Source organism: Oncorhynchus kisutch, linkage group LG21 (genome assembly GCF_002021735.2).
Source record: "Oncorhynchus kisutch isolate 150728-3 linkage group LG21, Okis_V2, whole genome shotgun sequence".
Taxonomy (NCBI): Eukaryota; Metazoa; Chordata; class Actinopteri; order Salmoniformes; family Salmonidae; genus Oncorhynchus; species Oncorhynchus kisutch.
The window spans coordinates 29,832,497-29,847,430 of NC_034194.2; the positions used below are offsets into that span (position 1 = coordinate 29,832,497).

A 14,934-nucleotide genomic window follows, 5' to 3' on the forward strand; every position below is an offset into this window, starting at 1 on the left:
TGCCATTGTGAGAAACGCTCTGAATTTACGAAAGTCCAGAGCTCACTCTGAGCGCTCTCTGGCACTCCAGATTGAATTTACGAACGCACCCAATATCAAAGGCAATATTAGAGCGAAGTCCAGCCTCTATTTGCCCCAAAAGGATTGTGAAGACAATTGAGTAGGTAGCCGTGCATGAATTAACTAATTGAAATGCTGTTGGGCCATTTACTATGTCGTCTGCAGTGGTAGTCTCCAGATCTCATATACAAAGATACTCAGATCCGTGGTTATTTAGGCCTGTGATTCCTCAAATATGCTAAATAATAGAAACATTTGCAGGAGGATAGCCTGTGTTTGAGTGTCTCCACCTGTTAATTTTGTGGTAGCCTTGTCTAAAATGGATGCATGTTCATGAACTCAAGTTTAGGCTATGCTATATAAAAAGTTGCATCCTGAAGGAAGGACTCGTAAAGGCCCAATACCCCCTATATTGCTGTTGAAAGATTTCCGACCAAGCGCTGGATGCCCCTTTTAAAAGCATCTCCATGTTGTCCTCAAATGTGATCGGACACACACCCCTCCTGGGTGATGCTGTTATGTAAAATATGCTACACTGCCAAAGAACGTATATATATATATATTTTTTTTACATGCGAAGAAAACAGTTCTGAGATGTTTTACCTGCTTTGAAGCCCGGGTCTGCTGAGGATTGGTACTTTTCACAGCCAGTGCAACAGAGTAGCTTAGCTACAGCACTTGGGTTTCTGGCGAGCAGCCTTATTTGTCACTGGTGCGCAACTGAAAACTGCCACACAGTGCAGTTAGGTTGTACAGTGCCATAACGGATAAAGCGACGTGTATCTCTACACTTTAGCCCGCCCCAATCAACGGTATCAACTCGTGTGTGGAAATAGGTCCGTGTTTGAGTTGATGTAGCTAACACTAGGGAGTACCTTTCGGCGAATAGGATGATGCTTGGAGTTGTTTACTTCTTTCGTCGATTGTTTTTGGGGGGTCCTCGAAAAGAGTGTGGAAAGGCTAAAGGAAGCCACATCTAATTCGGCGACATTGACGTTCGCTGAGACAAGCACTTCAAGTAAAGAGCAGAATCCAGCAGCCCCAGCATCGGACAACTAGCTAGCTAGATAGTTCGTAGTTGTTAGCTATCCACCTCTGTTAAACAACAAGGTGTCCTGGAGAGTATTATACCAAGATTGCAGATTGTTAGCGTGCCAATTAGGACAGGAGTGCCACGGAGACCCATACGGAGACCCATACGGGTGAGTAGCTTGCGTTGCTGCCTCTTTTCTCATGGGTTCGTTCGTGGAGTAGCTAGGTAGCTAGCTAGCTAGATAATGCCACTAAAATAGCCCATACTATTTCGCTGTTCTTCCAGTGATGGCGATTGCGTTTGCTGTGTATGTTTCGAGTCGTGTGTGTGTGCATTAATGAGTCAAGTAGCCATGAAAATAGTAAATTGTTTCGGGGAGTGGTACTTGGCTGTGCTGCTAGCCTAAAAGCGTGCGCGATGTATAGTGGTCATCCACTCCAGCCCGTGTATGCTACTGCAGTGGTTCCCAACCTTTTTCGGTTACTGTACCACCATCTGAACTTTGCTCTGCTCGGAGTACCCCTGAAGTAACCACTCATGTGCATTTTACCAGTAAGTCTATGGTCTCATGAGTCTACTCAAGTACCCCCTGTGGATAGGCCAAGTACCCCAAGGAGTCCTAGTACCCCTGGTTGGAGACCACTATGCTACTGTGTCACTGCTACTCGTGCTAGCCAAGAAGTGAGCATTCGGTGCAATAGAGTCGATGTTGTGATTCAAAAGCGTGCAATTAGTTTTGAAATCTGGTGTAGTTACCAATAAATTGATGTTTAGCCTTCAATAAATACAACAATTAGGCAATGTTACAGCCTAATATATTATTTTATATGGTGGCAGGTAGACTAGCAGTTAGAGCGTTGGGCCAGTAAACGAAATGTCGCTAGTTCGAATCCCCGATCCGACAAGGTGAAAAATGTCGACGTGCGCCTGAGCAAGGCACTAAACCCTAATTGCTCCAGGGTCGTCATTGATAGAACCTGGCCGTGACCCCACTCTGCCAAGGGAGAGTGGGATATGCACAAAAACATATTTCAAATTCATCACATGCTTGTGAATACAAACATGCACATATGTGCTTATTTGTCCTATTTCACACATCAAATTATTATTAGCTTGCTAAGCCACCTGGATGCATGACTCAACAACTAGCATAACATTTAGTTTAGTTTAAAACTATATCCTTCTTACGATCCCTTATAACACATGTATTAAGCTTTGTGCTTCTTTAACTTATATTGTTATTATGTTCTTTGTCGCATGTTTCTCTCAGTCAGTATCATGGTGTGTGTCCATATGACACCGAACATCCCATTTCAAAATCATGGGCATTAATATGGAGTTGGTCCCTCCTTTGCAGCTATAACAGCCTCCACTCTTCTGGGAAGGCTTTCCACTAGATGTTGGAACATTGTTTCAGTGGAATTACTTCCATTCAGCCACAAGAGCATTAGTGAGGGAGGGCACTGATGTTGGGAGATTAGGCCTGGCTCGCAGTCGGTGTTCCAATTCATCCCAAAGGTGTTCGATGGGGTTGAGGTCAGTGCTCTGTGCAGGCCAGTCAAGTTCCTCCACACTGATCTCGACAAACCATTTCTGTATGGACCTCGCTTTGTGCACGGGGGCATTGTCATTATGAAACAGGAAAGCGCCTTCCCCAAACTGTTGCCATAAAGTTGGAAGCACAGAATTGTCTACAATGTCATTGTATGTTGTAGCGTTAAGATTTCCCTTCACTGGAACTAAGGGGCCTAGCCCGATCCATGAAAAACAGCCCCAGACCATTATTCCTCCTCCACCAAACTTTAGTTGGCACTATGCATTCGGGTAGGTAGTGTTCTCCTGACATCCGCCAAACCCACATTCATCTGTCGGACTGCCAGATGGTGAAGCGTGATTCATCACTCCAGAGAATGCATTTCCACTGCCCCAGTCCAATGGTGGCAAGCTTTATACCACTCCAGCCGACGCTTGGCATTGCGCATGGTGATCTTAGGCTTGTGTGCGGCTGCTCGGCCGTGGAAACCCATTTAATGAGGATCCTGACGAACAGTTCTTGTGCTGACGTTGCTTCCAGAGCCCGTTTGAAGCTTGGTTTGAGTGTTGCATCCGAGAACAGACGATTTTTAAGCGCTACGCGTTTCAGCACTCTGACAGTCCCGTTCTGTGAGCTTGTGTGGCCTACCACTTCGTGGTTGAGGGGTTGTTGCTCCTAGACATTTCCACTTCACAATAACAGCACTTACAGTTGACCGGGGCAGCTCTAGCAGGGCAAACATTTGACGAACTGACTTGTTAGAAAGGTGGCATCCTATGATGGTGCAACGTTGAAAGTCACTGAGCTCTTCAGTAAGACCATTCTACTGCCTATGTTTGTCTATGGAGATTACACCTGTCAGCAATGGGTGTGGCTGATATAGCTGAATCCACTCATTTGAAGGGTTGTCCGCATACTTTTGTGTGTACATATAGTGTATATCAAAATATGCAAATGAGATCATATAGGCCTTACATGTGCCTATACTGCCAATCTGCTTTAATAGACACTGGATAAAGTCATTATATTTTGGGGGGCTTTCATTTGAAAAAGACTTCAGGGGCCTAATTTATCAACTGTGTAAATTTCTCACAAAATTCTTGCATATGTGGAGATTCTAGGATTTGCGTGCGCAATAAATTATTGGGATTTATCAAACTGTCACATGCGCATGTGTTCATTAATAGATCAGAGCCATACTATATTTCTACGCTCGTGAACAAGCGTAACAACCAATGATATAAACCCTGGATGGCTGTTGCTGTGTTTTGGCCAGTGAGAGGCTTTGAAGCTACCGATAGGCCTTACTGGCACTCCCCAGAAGGAGCAGTCCTTCATAGGAATTAATTGAATTCTACAATATTGCAATTAAGTGTTTCAAGGACAAAATGACATGTATTTTTGTTGTGGTGGGGGAAGGTAACATAACTTTTTTTTAAGTACACTTTAAGGAAAATGTTTTATACGTTTATATTTTTTCTTTGTATGTTTAGCTCACATAATTTAAAAGTATGCATTTAAGGTTTCTGTAATAGAATAAACGTGGCAAAAACAAATGTAGATATTCATAATAAAGCGCCCCCTGTCAGTGATCTAGTGTATATTTAAATCATTGGTTACAACCCAGCCTGGAAAACGCCCTCTATTCACCTTGCATGCTAACAACAACGCTCTCATTTGCTGTATGATTTTGAGATGTTGGAACTGGGCCATGATGGTTTCTAAAGCGCAATGGCAAAATGTATTACAGCTCTGTAGTGTTATTTTGCAGTGACTTTTTCCAACTTAAAATGCATGCCGCCTATAGCGAGTGCTAAACACTGGCCGCGCATTCTGCAAGATTGTCTTTTCAACTATTTAAAAGTAAATGCTTCAGCCCACACTTCTATGCAAAAGACAAATTGTGGTTCAATATTTTGTTTCAGGACATGATTGTGTTTCTATCTCCTGCCTTTGGGCGGCAGGTAGCCTAGTGGTTAGAGTGTTGGACTAGCAACTGTAAGGTTGTTCTGCCCCTGAACAAGGCAGGTAACCCACTGTTCCTAGGCCATCATTGAAAATAAGAATGAGTTCTTAACTGACTTGCCTAGTTAAATAAAGGTCAAATAAAATAAAAATAGGCTCTGAGATTAATTAGGCTATGATTTCGTGCTCCTACCACACAGCAATACTAGCCTATACTGTCAAAAGGCTACCGGTTTATTTACTTTCGCGCATACTTGGCTATTGAATGAGCAATGGATAAATAGTAGCCTAATATTTGTTGTGCAGCTGGAATAACCCAGTCATGTCAGAAAATGAGAGTGCTGCAAAATAAACACATTAGGCTACATGCTGCTATGCGATCTCCTAACCAACCGCAAATGCATCTGTTTTATCATGCTTTACCATGTTTTGACGTTTTTGTTAGCCTACCACAGTTATAATTCCTGTGCATCAAACACTTCAAATTCCCCGTAAGAACAATATTTGCTTGCAATACAACTGATCAACTACCATAAATTGTGTACGCGTGGTCTGAGCTGTACCTTGAGGTATGCACACTTTTGGGTGCGCATGCACCTTTGATAAATGAGGCCCCAGGACTCTTCACAGATAAAAAATAAATAAAAAAACAGTATTGCCAGAACACAATGTTAGAGATATCGGCAATTGCTTCAGTAAGAGTCTGAAGAATATAAGCACACAAAGTGGTGACTGCACAAGCTTCTGAAGATGAGGTATACAGTGCATTCGGAAAGTATTCAGACCCCTATACTTTTTCCACATTTTGTTATATTACAGCTTTATTCTAAAATGGATTAAATATTTTTCCTCCCCTCTTCAATTTAAACACAATACCTCATAATGACAAAGAAAAAACAAGTTTGTAGACATTTTTGCAAATGTATACACTACTGTTCAAAAGTTAGTGGTCACTTAGAAATGTATTTGAAATGTAAAAAAGTGTCCTTTTAAAATAACATTAAATTGATCAGAAATATAGTGTAGACATTGTTAATGTTGTAAATGACTAGCGTAGCTGGAAACGGCATAGATGTACAGAGGCCCATTATCAGCAACACATCACTCCTGTGTTCCAATTGCACGTTGTGTTAGATTAGCTAAGTTTATCATTTTAAAAGGCTAATTGATCATTACAAAAACTCTTTTGCAATTATTAGCACGGCTGAAAACTGTTGCTCCAGATACTCAACTAGTCTAAAGAAAGCCAGTTTTATTGCTTCTTTAATCAGAACATCAACATTTGTGGGTTCGATTACAGGCTCAAAATGGCCAGAAACAAGAACATTTCTGAAACTCGTCAGTCTATTCTTGTTCTGAGAAATTAAGGCTATTCCATGCGATAAATTGCCAAGAAACTGAAGATCTCGTACAACGCTGTGCACTACTCCCTTCACAGAACAGCGCAAACTGCCTCTAACCAGAATAGAAAGAGTGGGAGGCCCCGGTGCACAACTGAGCAAGAGGACAGGTCCATTAGTGTCTACTTTGAGAAACAGACGCTTCACAAGTCCTCAACTAGCAGCTTCGTTAAATCGTACCCGCAAAACACCAATCTCAATGTCAACAGTGAAGAGGCGACTCCTGGATGTTGGCCTTCTAGGCAGAGTTGCAAAGAAAAAGCCATATCGCAGACTGGCCAATAAAAATAAAATATTTAGATGGGCAAAATAACACAGATTGGAAAAAGTGCTATGGTCAGACAAATCTAAGTTCGAGGTGTTTGGATCACAAAGAAGAACATTTGTGAGACGCAGAAAAATGAAAAGATGCTGGAGGAGTGCTTGACGCCATCTGTCAAGCATGGTGGAGGCAATGTGATGATCTGGTGGGGGCTTTGGTGGTGGTAAAGTGGAAGATTTGTACAGGGTAAAAGAGCCTTCCTTCAAGATCTATCACTCAATTTTGCAACTCCATGCCATACCCTGTGAACGGCACTTAATTTGAGCCAATTTCCTCCAACAACAGGACAATGACCCTAAGCACAGCTCTAAACTATGCAAGAACTATTTAGGTAAGAAGCAGTCCGCTGGTATTCTGTCTATAATGGAGTGGCCAGCACAGTCACCGGATCTCGACCCTATTGAGCTGTTGTGGGAGCAGCTTGACCGTATGGTACATAAGAAGTGCCCATCAAGCCAATCCAACTTGTGGGAGGTGCTTCAGGAAGCATGGGGTGAAATCTCTTCAGATTACCTCAACAAATGGACAACTAGAATGCTAAACGTCTGCAAGGCTGAAATGGCTGCAAATGGAGGATTCTTTGACATAAGCAAAGTTTGAAGAACACTATTATTTAAATTACAAATCATTATTTACCTTGTCAACATTTTTACTATATTTCCTATTATTTTGCAACTAATTACATGCATGCTTTTCATGGAAAACAAGGACATTTCTAAGTGACCAACTTTTGAACGGTAGTGTGTATATAAAAAACCCAGAAATATTACATTTACATAAGTATTCAGACCCTTTACTCAGTTCTTTGTTGAAGCACTTTTGCAAGCGATTACAGCCTCGAGTCTTCTTGGGCATGATGCTACAAGCTTAGCACACTTGTATTTGGGGAGTTTCTCCCATTCTTCTCTTCTGATCCTCTCAAGCTCTGTCAGGTTAGATGAGGAGCGTCTCTGCACAGCTATTTTCAGGTCTCTCCATTTGGCTGGAATGCCAAGTGTCACGTCTGGAGGAAACCTGGCACCATCCCTACGGTGAAGCATGGTGGTGGTAGCATCATGCTGTGGGGATGTTTTTCAGCGGCAGGGACTGATTTACTAATCAGGATCAAGGGAAAGATGAACGAAGCTAAGTACAGAGATCCTTGATGAAAACCTGCTCCAGAGCGCTCAGGACCTCAGAACGGGGTAAAGGTTCACCTTCCAACAGGACAATGACACTAAGCACACAGCCAAGACAACACAGAAGTGGCTTCGGGACAAGTCTCTGAATGTCCTTCAGTGGCCAAGCCAGAGCCCGGACTTGAACCCGATCTAACATATCTGGAGAGACCTGAAAATAGATGTGCAGCGACGCTCCCCATCCAACCTGGAAATAGCTGTGCAGCGACGCTCCCCATCCAACCTGACAGAGTTTGAGAGGATCTGCAAAGAAGAATGGGAGAAACTCCCCAAATACAGGTGTGCCAAGCTTGCAGCGTCATACCCAAGAAGACTCGAGGCTGTAATCACTGCCAAAGGTGTTTCAACAAAGTACTGAGTAAAGGGTCTGAAAACGTACGTTTTTTTATTTTTGATAAATTAGCAAAAAATGCTAAACCTGTTTTTGCTATGTCATTATGGGGTATTGTGTGTAGATTGATTAAATTGCTTTTTTTCTCCATCAATTTTAGAATAGGGTTGTAACGTAACAAAATGTGGAAAAAGTCAAGGGGTCTGAATACTTTCCGGATGCACTGTGTGTATATGTGTGTAATATATGTATCTCAATAGCCATCACATCCACAGCTGTTACGGATGTTACAGATATCAACATGCTGAAAAAGGATACTGACAATGAAAAGGGAGTAACCAATTATAGACCATATATAACCTCGACGAAAGTTAGCTTCACAGAGAACATTTCAAGATCTCATGTTTTACCCCAAAATATCATACAAATGTTTTGTAACATTGCCTGTCCCAGTCACCTGCTATCTTTATAAGACCGTAGAATGCACAAACAAACTCAAAACACTTCAATTTGGTTTGTATTGCTTCATTAACATCTCATCTTCATAACTAACACTGGGGGACAGCTGTGAGTAGAAAAACAAGCTATTTGAGCCCATTCTAATAGCCTTGGACACCTACTCTGTAATGGTTAAAATTTAGTCAAATGTGTCCTTTTCAAATAAAGCCTGAACTCCAACATATACTGTAGACCTTAAGGATAATTAAAGCCTGAACTCCAACATATACTGTAGACCTGAAGGATAATTAAAGCCTGAACTCCAACATATACTGTAGACCTGAAGGATAATTAAAGCCTGAACTCCAACATATACTGTAGACCTGAAGGATAATTAAAGCCTGAACTCCAACATATACTGTAGACCTGAAGGATAATTAAAGCCTGAACTCCAACATATACTGTAGACCTGAAGGATAATTAAAGCCTGAACTCCAACATATACTGTAGACCTGAAGGATAATTAAAGCCTGAACTCCAACATATACTGTAGACCTGAAGGATAATTAAAGCCTGAACTCCAACATATACTGTAGACCTGAAGGATAATTAAAGCCTGAACTCCAACATATACTGTAGACCTGAAGGATAATTAAAGCCTGAACTCCAACATATACTGTAGACCTGAAGGATAATTAAAGCCTGAACTCCAACATATACTGTAGACCTTAAGGATAATTAAAGCCTGAACTCCAACATATACTGTAGACCTGAAGGATAATTAAAGCCTGAACTCCAACATATACTGTAGACCTTAAGGATAATTAAAGCCTGAACTCCAACATATACTGTAGACCTTAAGGATAATTATGGAAATGACTAACTTTAATGTGCATGTGTAAAAGATGTCACACTTCTTGCTTAGTCAGTACCGCTTCCTCCTGATTCGGCTCACAACGAGGCTCGGACCCAGGACCCCTGCCTTGCTAGCACACGTGGCCGCCCTCCTCAAGAATGTTACCAGTCGGCGCCACGCAAAAAGCTAGCTATTTGTTGGCGCAGGTGGCGACACTTGGGCTGAGGAATACGTTTCACATCCCCATGAGCTACACATGCTCAGGTTGACTTTTACACAAAACCGCCCTTCTACAGATGTTCCCCTCACACAGTAGAGCCCATCTCTCACAGGTCTAGATGAAGTTTGGGGTGCAACATCATTACAACAAGTCCAGTCAGACCTGTATGGAGGACAGGAGAATGGGAAGTATTTGTCATTCTAAACTAAAGGGTGTCACTGACTATGATAAAACTCCCCTGGAAACAACAGCACAGAAATGTTCCCTTGCCATTAGATGGGGAAGATGGTACAGCATGGAAGTGTCATCAGATAAATGGTTTGGGAAATGACCACTTTGTATTAGTCACTCTGCTCTTTCTCTCCTTCCTGCTACATATTACCATAGCTGAAAAACAGTTCCATGACTTTATGTTGTTTGTGAACAGCCCACGGATAGAGTTTGTGATTAATATATCACCTTAAAACAGTGTAGTTTAAATCTAGTCAATGCAAGGATTGTTGGTTCTATGTTTTTGTTTTAATATTATTAAAGTGGTTTTTTGTCTCCATTTTGCAGGATTATAAGGCTTTGGGTGAACCGATAAAGTTACTCTTTGACGTCCTGGTTTATTGCCGATTAGACATTAATCTCTGGGGTAGAGGGTACTGTAGTTGGCTATAGTATATAAAAGTTATTCAGTCACTAGCTGTAGTTTTGTAGGGAAGCAGCCGGTAGCCTAGTGGTTAAGGTGAAAAATCAAATAACCCTAATTTGCTCCAGGGGTGCAGTACTACTATGACTGACCCTGTGTATGTGACAATAGGATATTTGTTCTTGTTTGCATCATGCTTAATTTGGTTGTGTCACAGGTGTCATCAGCCTATAATGCAGTGGACTCCTGATAGGCTACTTGCTTGGGACTGTTGCGACGGTGCAGTGTGAAACTGAAAAACGGTAGTGCTTTTAGCTTAGCTGAAGTGACTACTGATTGTGCCCTCAGTTATTGACATCAATGAAATATGTCAAATTGTCAGTCATATGAATGGCTGTGTAAAATGTTTATGAACTGGTTATTATTATCCGTGTATGGCTGCTGTGTGATTTAAAGTGAAATGTTTAACTTGTATATAGGACAGATGTTGCACATATCGAGATGGCTCTATCTATAGAAATGGCATACAGAAACAATCAGTCAGTTGTCTCAGTTGAAGCCTTCAAGTCATCTGATAATTTACATTCTGTTCAGTCTGCAGCCCAAATCCTTTTCCTCAACCGATTTTCTGACCGAAATGATGCAATTGACAGACATTCAACTACGTTTTTTAACAAAGATTGCCGTGGCTTCAATATGGATAGTCTGGAAACAGCCTACATCTGAAAGAGCGGCGATTGGTGGTCGCGTGGCCAGATGTCTCGGCCTTGAAATCACACATTTTTCACCTTAATGCACATGGTGTTGTGGGGGATTTAACATCGTATAGGGTTCATCTTAATAGTGTTCAACAGCTTCCTCTACTTGTCTCCTCTCCTTAATCTCGATAGTCTAAAGGAGCTTCCTCTCATTCATCTGCTTATATCTGAAAACCCATACCAAGGAAAAGCAATATGGTGGATACCCACTGGGGATTTGCTTTCAGCTGTCCAGTTCCTTCATATCTGTGCTGCTGAAGGAAAGGAGACAATGAGAGGAAGCAACTCCAGACTATTGAGAATGGCTGCGTATGCATTATTACATTGTAATCACCTGACACCTACACAAAATTAGGACCTGATCACTATAATTTATCATATTAATTTGCCCGTTATTACACGGAGTGTAGAGGCCCGCATATTATTAATGCGCTCGATTCATTTCCTCTGGTGTTTGCATGTACCCATAATACAGCAATAGATACTGTAATAAAGCGATTAATAAAACCGGTAATAGCGGTAGCCTAATGCACATGAAGCAGCTTATGCCTGGTCCAAAGGTTCAATCATTTGGACCCTATACTAGTGAGAGGCTTTGCAATATATTGATTGAAATTATAATTATTTCCATATCCAATTAACTGTTTGGGCACGCTAAGAAATCAATTAGGCCAATGAAATGGAGGGTTATTATTTGAAAAGCATTCTCATTTTATTCCACCACAGGCAATGAGAATGAACTGGTGTTTCCCTGCATGTTTTACATTCTCTTGGGTGTACATTACAATGTTGTGATAGCTGTACACACCAGAAGACGTGTGGAAATATAGCTAGTGGTTTACTCAATGTGGTCTGGTCACGACAAAATGACAGGGTGAGGCTGGCGTTGAGGGCGGACAACATCGCTCCATAGCCGGTGCAATTAACCGAGTTGAATCAAGTTAATCCGAGCCACTTCGCAGGGGGACGCATATTCGACAAATATTTTGTGTTTTAGTCTTGAAATTAACCGCCAGGCCTTTTCGCTATTGGAAGACTGGGATGTCAGCGAGGCTTGTCTGTATAGCAATTGGTTAAAATGAAGTTTTCTGCAAATCCTTGAAGCCGAACCAGGAAGAGCAAAGCACATCGCGCAGGCAGCCACCGTCCTCTCTCTCTCCACTCCCCAGCTCTCCCCCAGTCAGTACAGAGATCAGTTCAGCCATCACACCAGTCCAGCACTATTTCGACGCTTCTCCAGGCATAGTATGACGGAGTCGTCGGAGTGTGTAAGTTAATATATCTCAAATATTTCTTCCGTAACGATTTTCGAGTGCCGAGTGTTGAAGTTGCGTTCGGAGCCCGTCCAAAAAGGAGTGCAGAACCTATTTTCGCTTCGGAGAACGAAACCCCTTCTGCCATGCAAAATCGATAGCTGTAGCTTGCTAGCATACGATATCCTTGGGGTTTCAGACTAAGTAGTGGTATAATAGCTAATTATTTCGATGTTATTTTCATAAATAACATGGAAAAAGTGTTTGTGGCACCATTATTTTGGCTGCGGTTTGTGTTCGGGTCGCCCACAGCCCCGTAGATAGCAGTTACTTCAGATGGCAGGCTACTCACAGACGTCTAGCGAGCGAGGCGCAGCCTGCCTACTGTAACGTTATGTCGGCCCCGATGTCCTCAAGTAGGCTATAGGACGTTGTGTATGTTTGAGCAAGTCAAATAGGTCACCAGGGCGAAACTCAGGTGTTACATGTAGCGCTTGAATCGATTTAGATGGACTGTAGATTAGACCCTCTGAAAACCATTTCATGACAAACAAGCCGACGCCTCGTGTTTATTGTTTTTGTTCGGGCATCGAAAGTGTTCAAAATACCCCCCTGTATCAGTTCAAAACACCTTACCCTGTGGGTTATTTTGGGGAAGTTCTCGGTCCCCTTGTCATTGCCCCCATATCTCACACGGTGTTAAGGTGTAATTACATAGATTAATGTCAGCGTGAATGCCTGGTTATGGAAATAATTGTGTCTAAATGTGGAGTAGCTTGCACTGAGAAATGGTAGGCAAGATAGATACATACTTATTAGGTGTCTGTATAGACTGTAGGCTAGGCAACACAGGACATGACTGTTTGTTTTCTAACTTGTTTACCGAATGAAACCAGAGGCAGTGGGCTCTACAGTCATGTAACAATTATTTCATACAAATAATATGTAATTGCCTAATTGGTTTCTGCTGATTTTAGAATGTTTGCTGAAATGTAATGTCTGCTGGATTAGAATGTCTGGTGAATATCATTGAATGTTTAAAATGCCCAGATGTGTCAGATTGTCTTCATGCATATGGAAATCTCCCCGACCTCTCACGTACTCGATAACGGTCCAATAATGTTTTGACTATTTTCATCTCTTCAATATTGTTTGCTTTGAGTGCGTCGGCATGCGCTTCGATTTTGCTGCAATCCTTTTATTAAGTATTGTTTAGCATCTCCGCATGTTTTCATTTTTACAGAGAATCAGAAATTCTAGAACGTTCTTTCAGAAGAAGCATATGGAATAGACTACATTGTGGAAAGTTTACTGCTTCTTGGTAGTAAATGAAAAAGAAACCCACCAGGAGCAACATTTTCTCAAGCGGGTATAAAGTGCAGTTCGACCCAATTATACATGATCGTGCTGTGGAAGGGTCAATGATCTCTGCTGAAGATGTAAAGTGAATTTCAAGGAATCTCTTTTTTATGACTACTTAAGGCCAAATTGACATCATTCGCAGCTCAGCATAAATAGATTAGTCATATTTTGACACACACCTCTATTTTCATAATTTATTGGATTATTTCGTAGATTACTATTGATGTTATTGACTAAAATATACATTTGTGAATTAAAAGGTGTACTGTGACAGTCATGGAATTTTGGATGACTGTAAAATGGCCAGCCATTGGTCTCGGCAGTGGTCTCGGTCATAACCGTTTTGAATCGCATTGGTTATCTATATTTTTTTTTATGAACACATTTAAAAATAAATTAAAAAGTGTCCTGACTGCATGTACTGACATAGAAATATAATGAATAGAACAGGAATCCTCATTCAAATGAATGATGGCATAATGGGTGGCGGCCATTGCGAGTGTTCCCAGTTTAAGCAGGATTAAAAAAAAAAAAGTTTATTATTTAGCCTTTATCTAACTAGGCAAGGCAGTTATGAACAAATTCTTATTTTCTTATTTACTGCCTATTCAAGGGCAGAATGACAGATTTTTACCTTGTCAGCTCAGGGGTTTGAACTTGCAACCTTCTGGTTACTAGTCCAACACTCTAACCACTAGGCTACCCTGCCGCCCCAATATGGGCTGTGATCTGTTGATTCAGCTCAATTGGCATAAACAAATACATTCCATTGCATGAGCTACATCAGTTAATTTAAATGAACATTCTACATTATGGCGGCAAGTAGCCTAGTGGTTAGAGTGTTGGGCCAGTAACTGAAAGGTTGCTAGATCGATTCCCCGAGCTGACAAAGTAGAAGTCTGTTGTTCTGTCCCTGAACAAGGCAGTAAACCCACTGTTCCTAGGCTGTCATTGTAAATAAGAATTTGTTCCTAACTGACTTGCCTAGTTAAATAAAGGTTACACACACACTGACCAAAGTTATTTTGTTGGCATGTATGTATCTCCCCATTACCAGTAAAATATCATCGGAACCTATTTTTCATTTACTTGCTGTTTCATTGTTAATTTGTTCAGTTGTTTCATTCCCAACCAGGATTTCATCATACATGACAAGCAGTGAAGTTTCAACTCTGTCTGTCCGTGGCCTCTCTTCCTCGGAGCTTCACTGTCACTGTGTCCGTTTACATCTTGTCCAGCTGTGTCTAACATTTCACGTAAACCCTGTTTCTTGTCTGTATCGAAGTAGCGGTCCTTGTACCTAGCATCGACCATGGTGGAGACACAGTATAGAGGCTCAGAGAAAATGGCCCTAGGAGTGTGTTCATGTTTCAAACATGTTCTCAAGTGCCATTGAAATGGAAGCAGTGATATGAGAACCGGCACATTCTTGAGCATGCAATACGGCTTTCCTCAGTACAAATTCCTTGTTGACCCACTGTGCTGTCAGACAGCATGCTCATGGGGCTGACATCGTTGGTCCAAATGTCAGTCGTGAAGCTAATAGCAGTGACGCCCATAGCAAGTAGCTCATGGATGTGTTTCAACAAT

At 41.6% G+C, this 14,934-nt stretch overlaps 1 protein-coding gene across 2 annotated transcripts in view; it reads left to right on the forward strand.

The window, feature by feature from the left end:
- The first annotated feature begins 709 nt into the window (after window positions 1-709).
- Window positions 710-14,934, forward strand: part of LOC109866330 (bromo adjacent homology domain-containing 1 protein) — a 35,389-nt gene continuing 21,164 nt past the window's right edge. Inside the window, exon 1 of one of the 2 annotated variants that reach the window (XM_020454957.2) lies at window positions 710-1,262. The gene's annotated coding sequence lies outside the window, so the exon portion shown is untranslated. Of the gene's footprint in view, window positions 1,263-11,796; window positions 11,998-14,934 lie in introns of those variants that run through there. The other variant, XM_020454956.2, reaches the window with a different exon arrangement.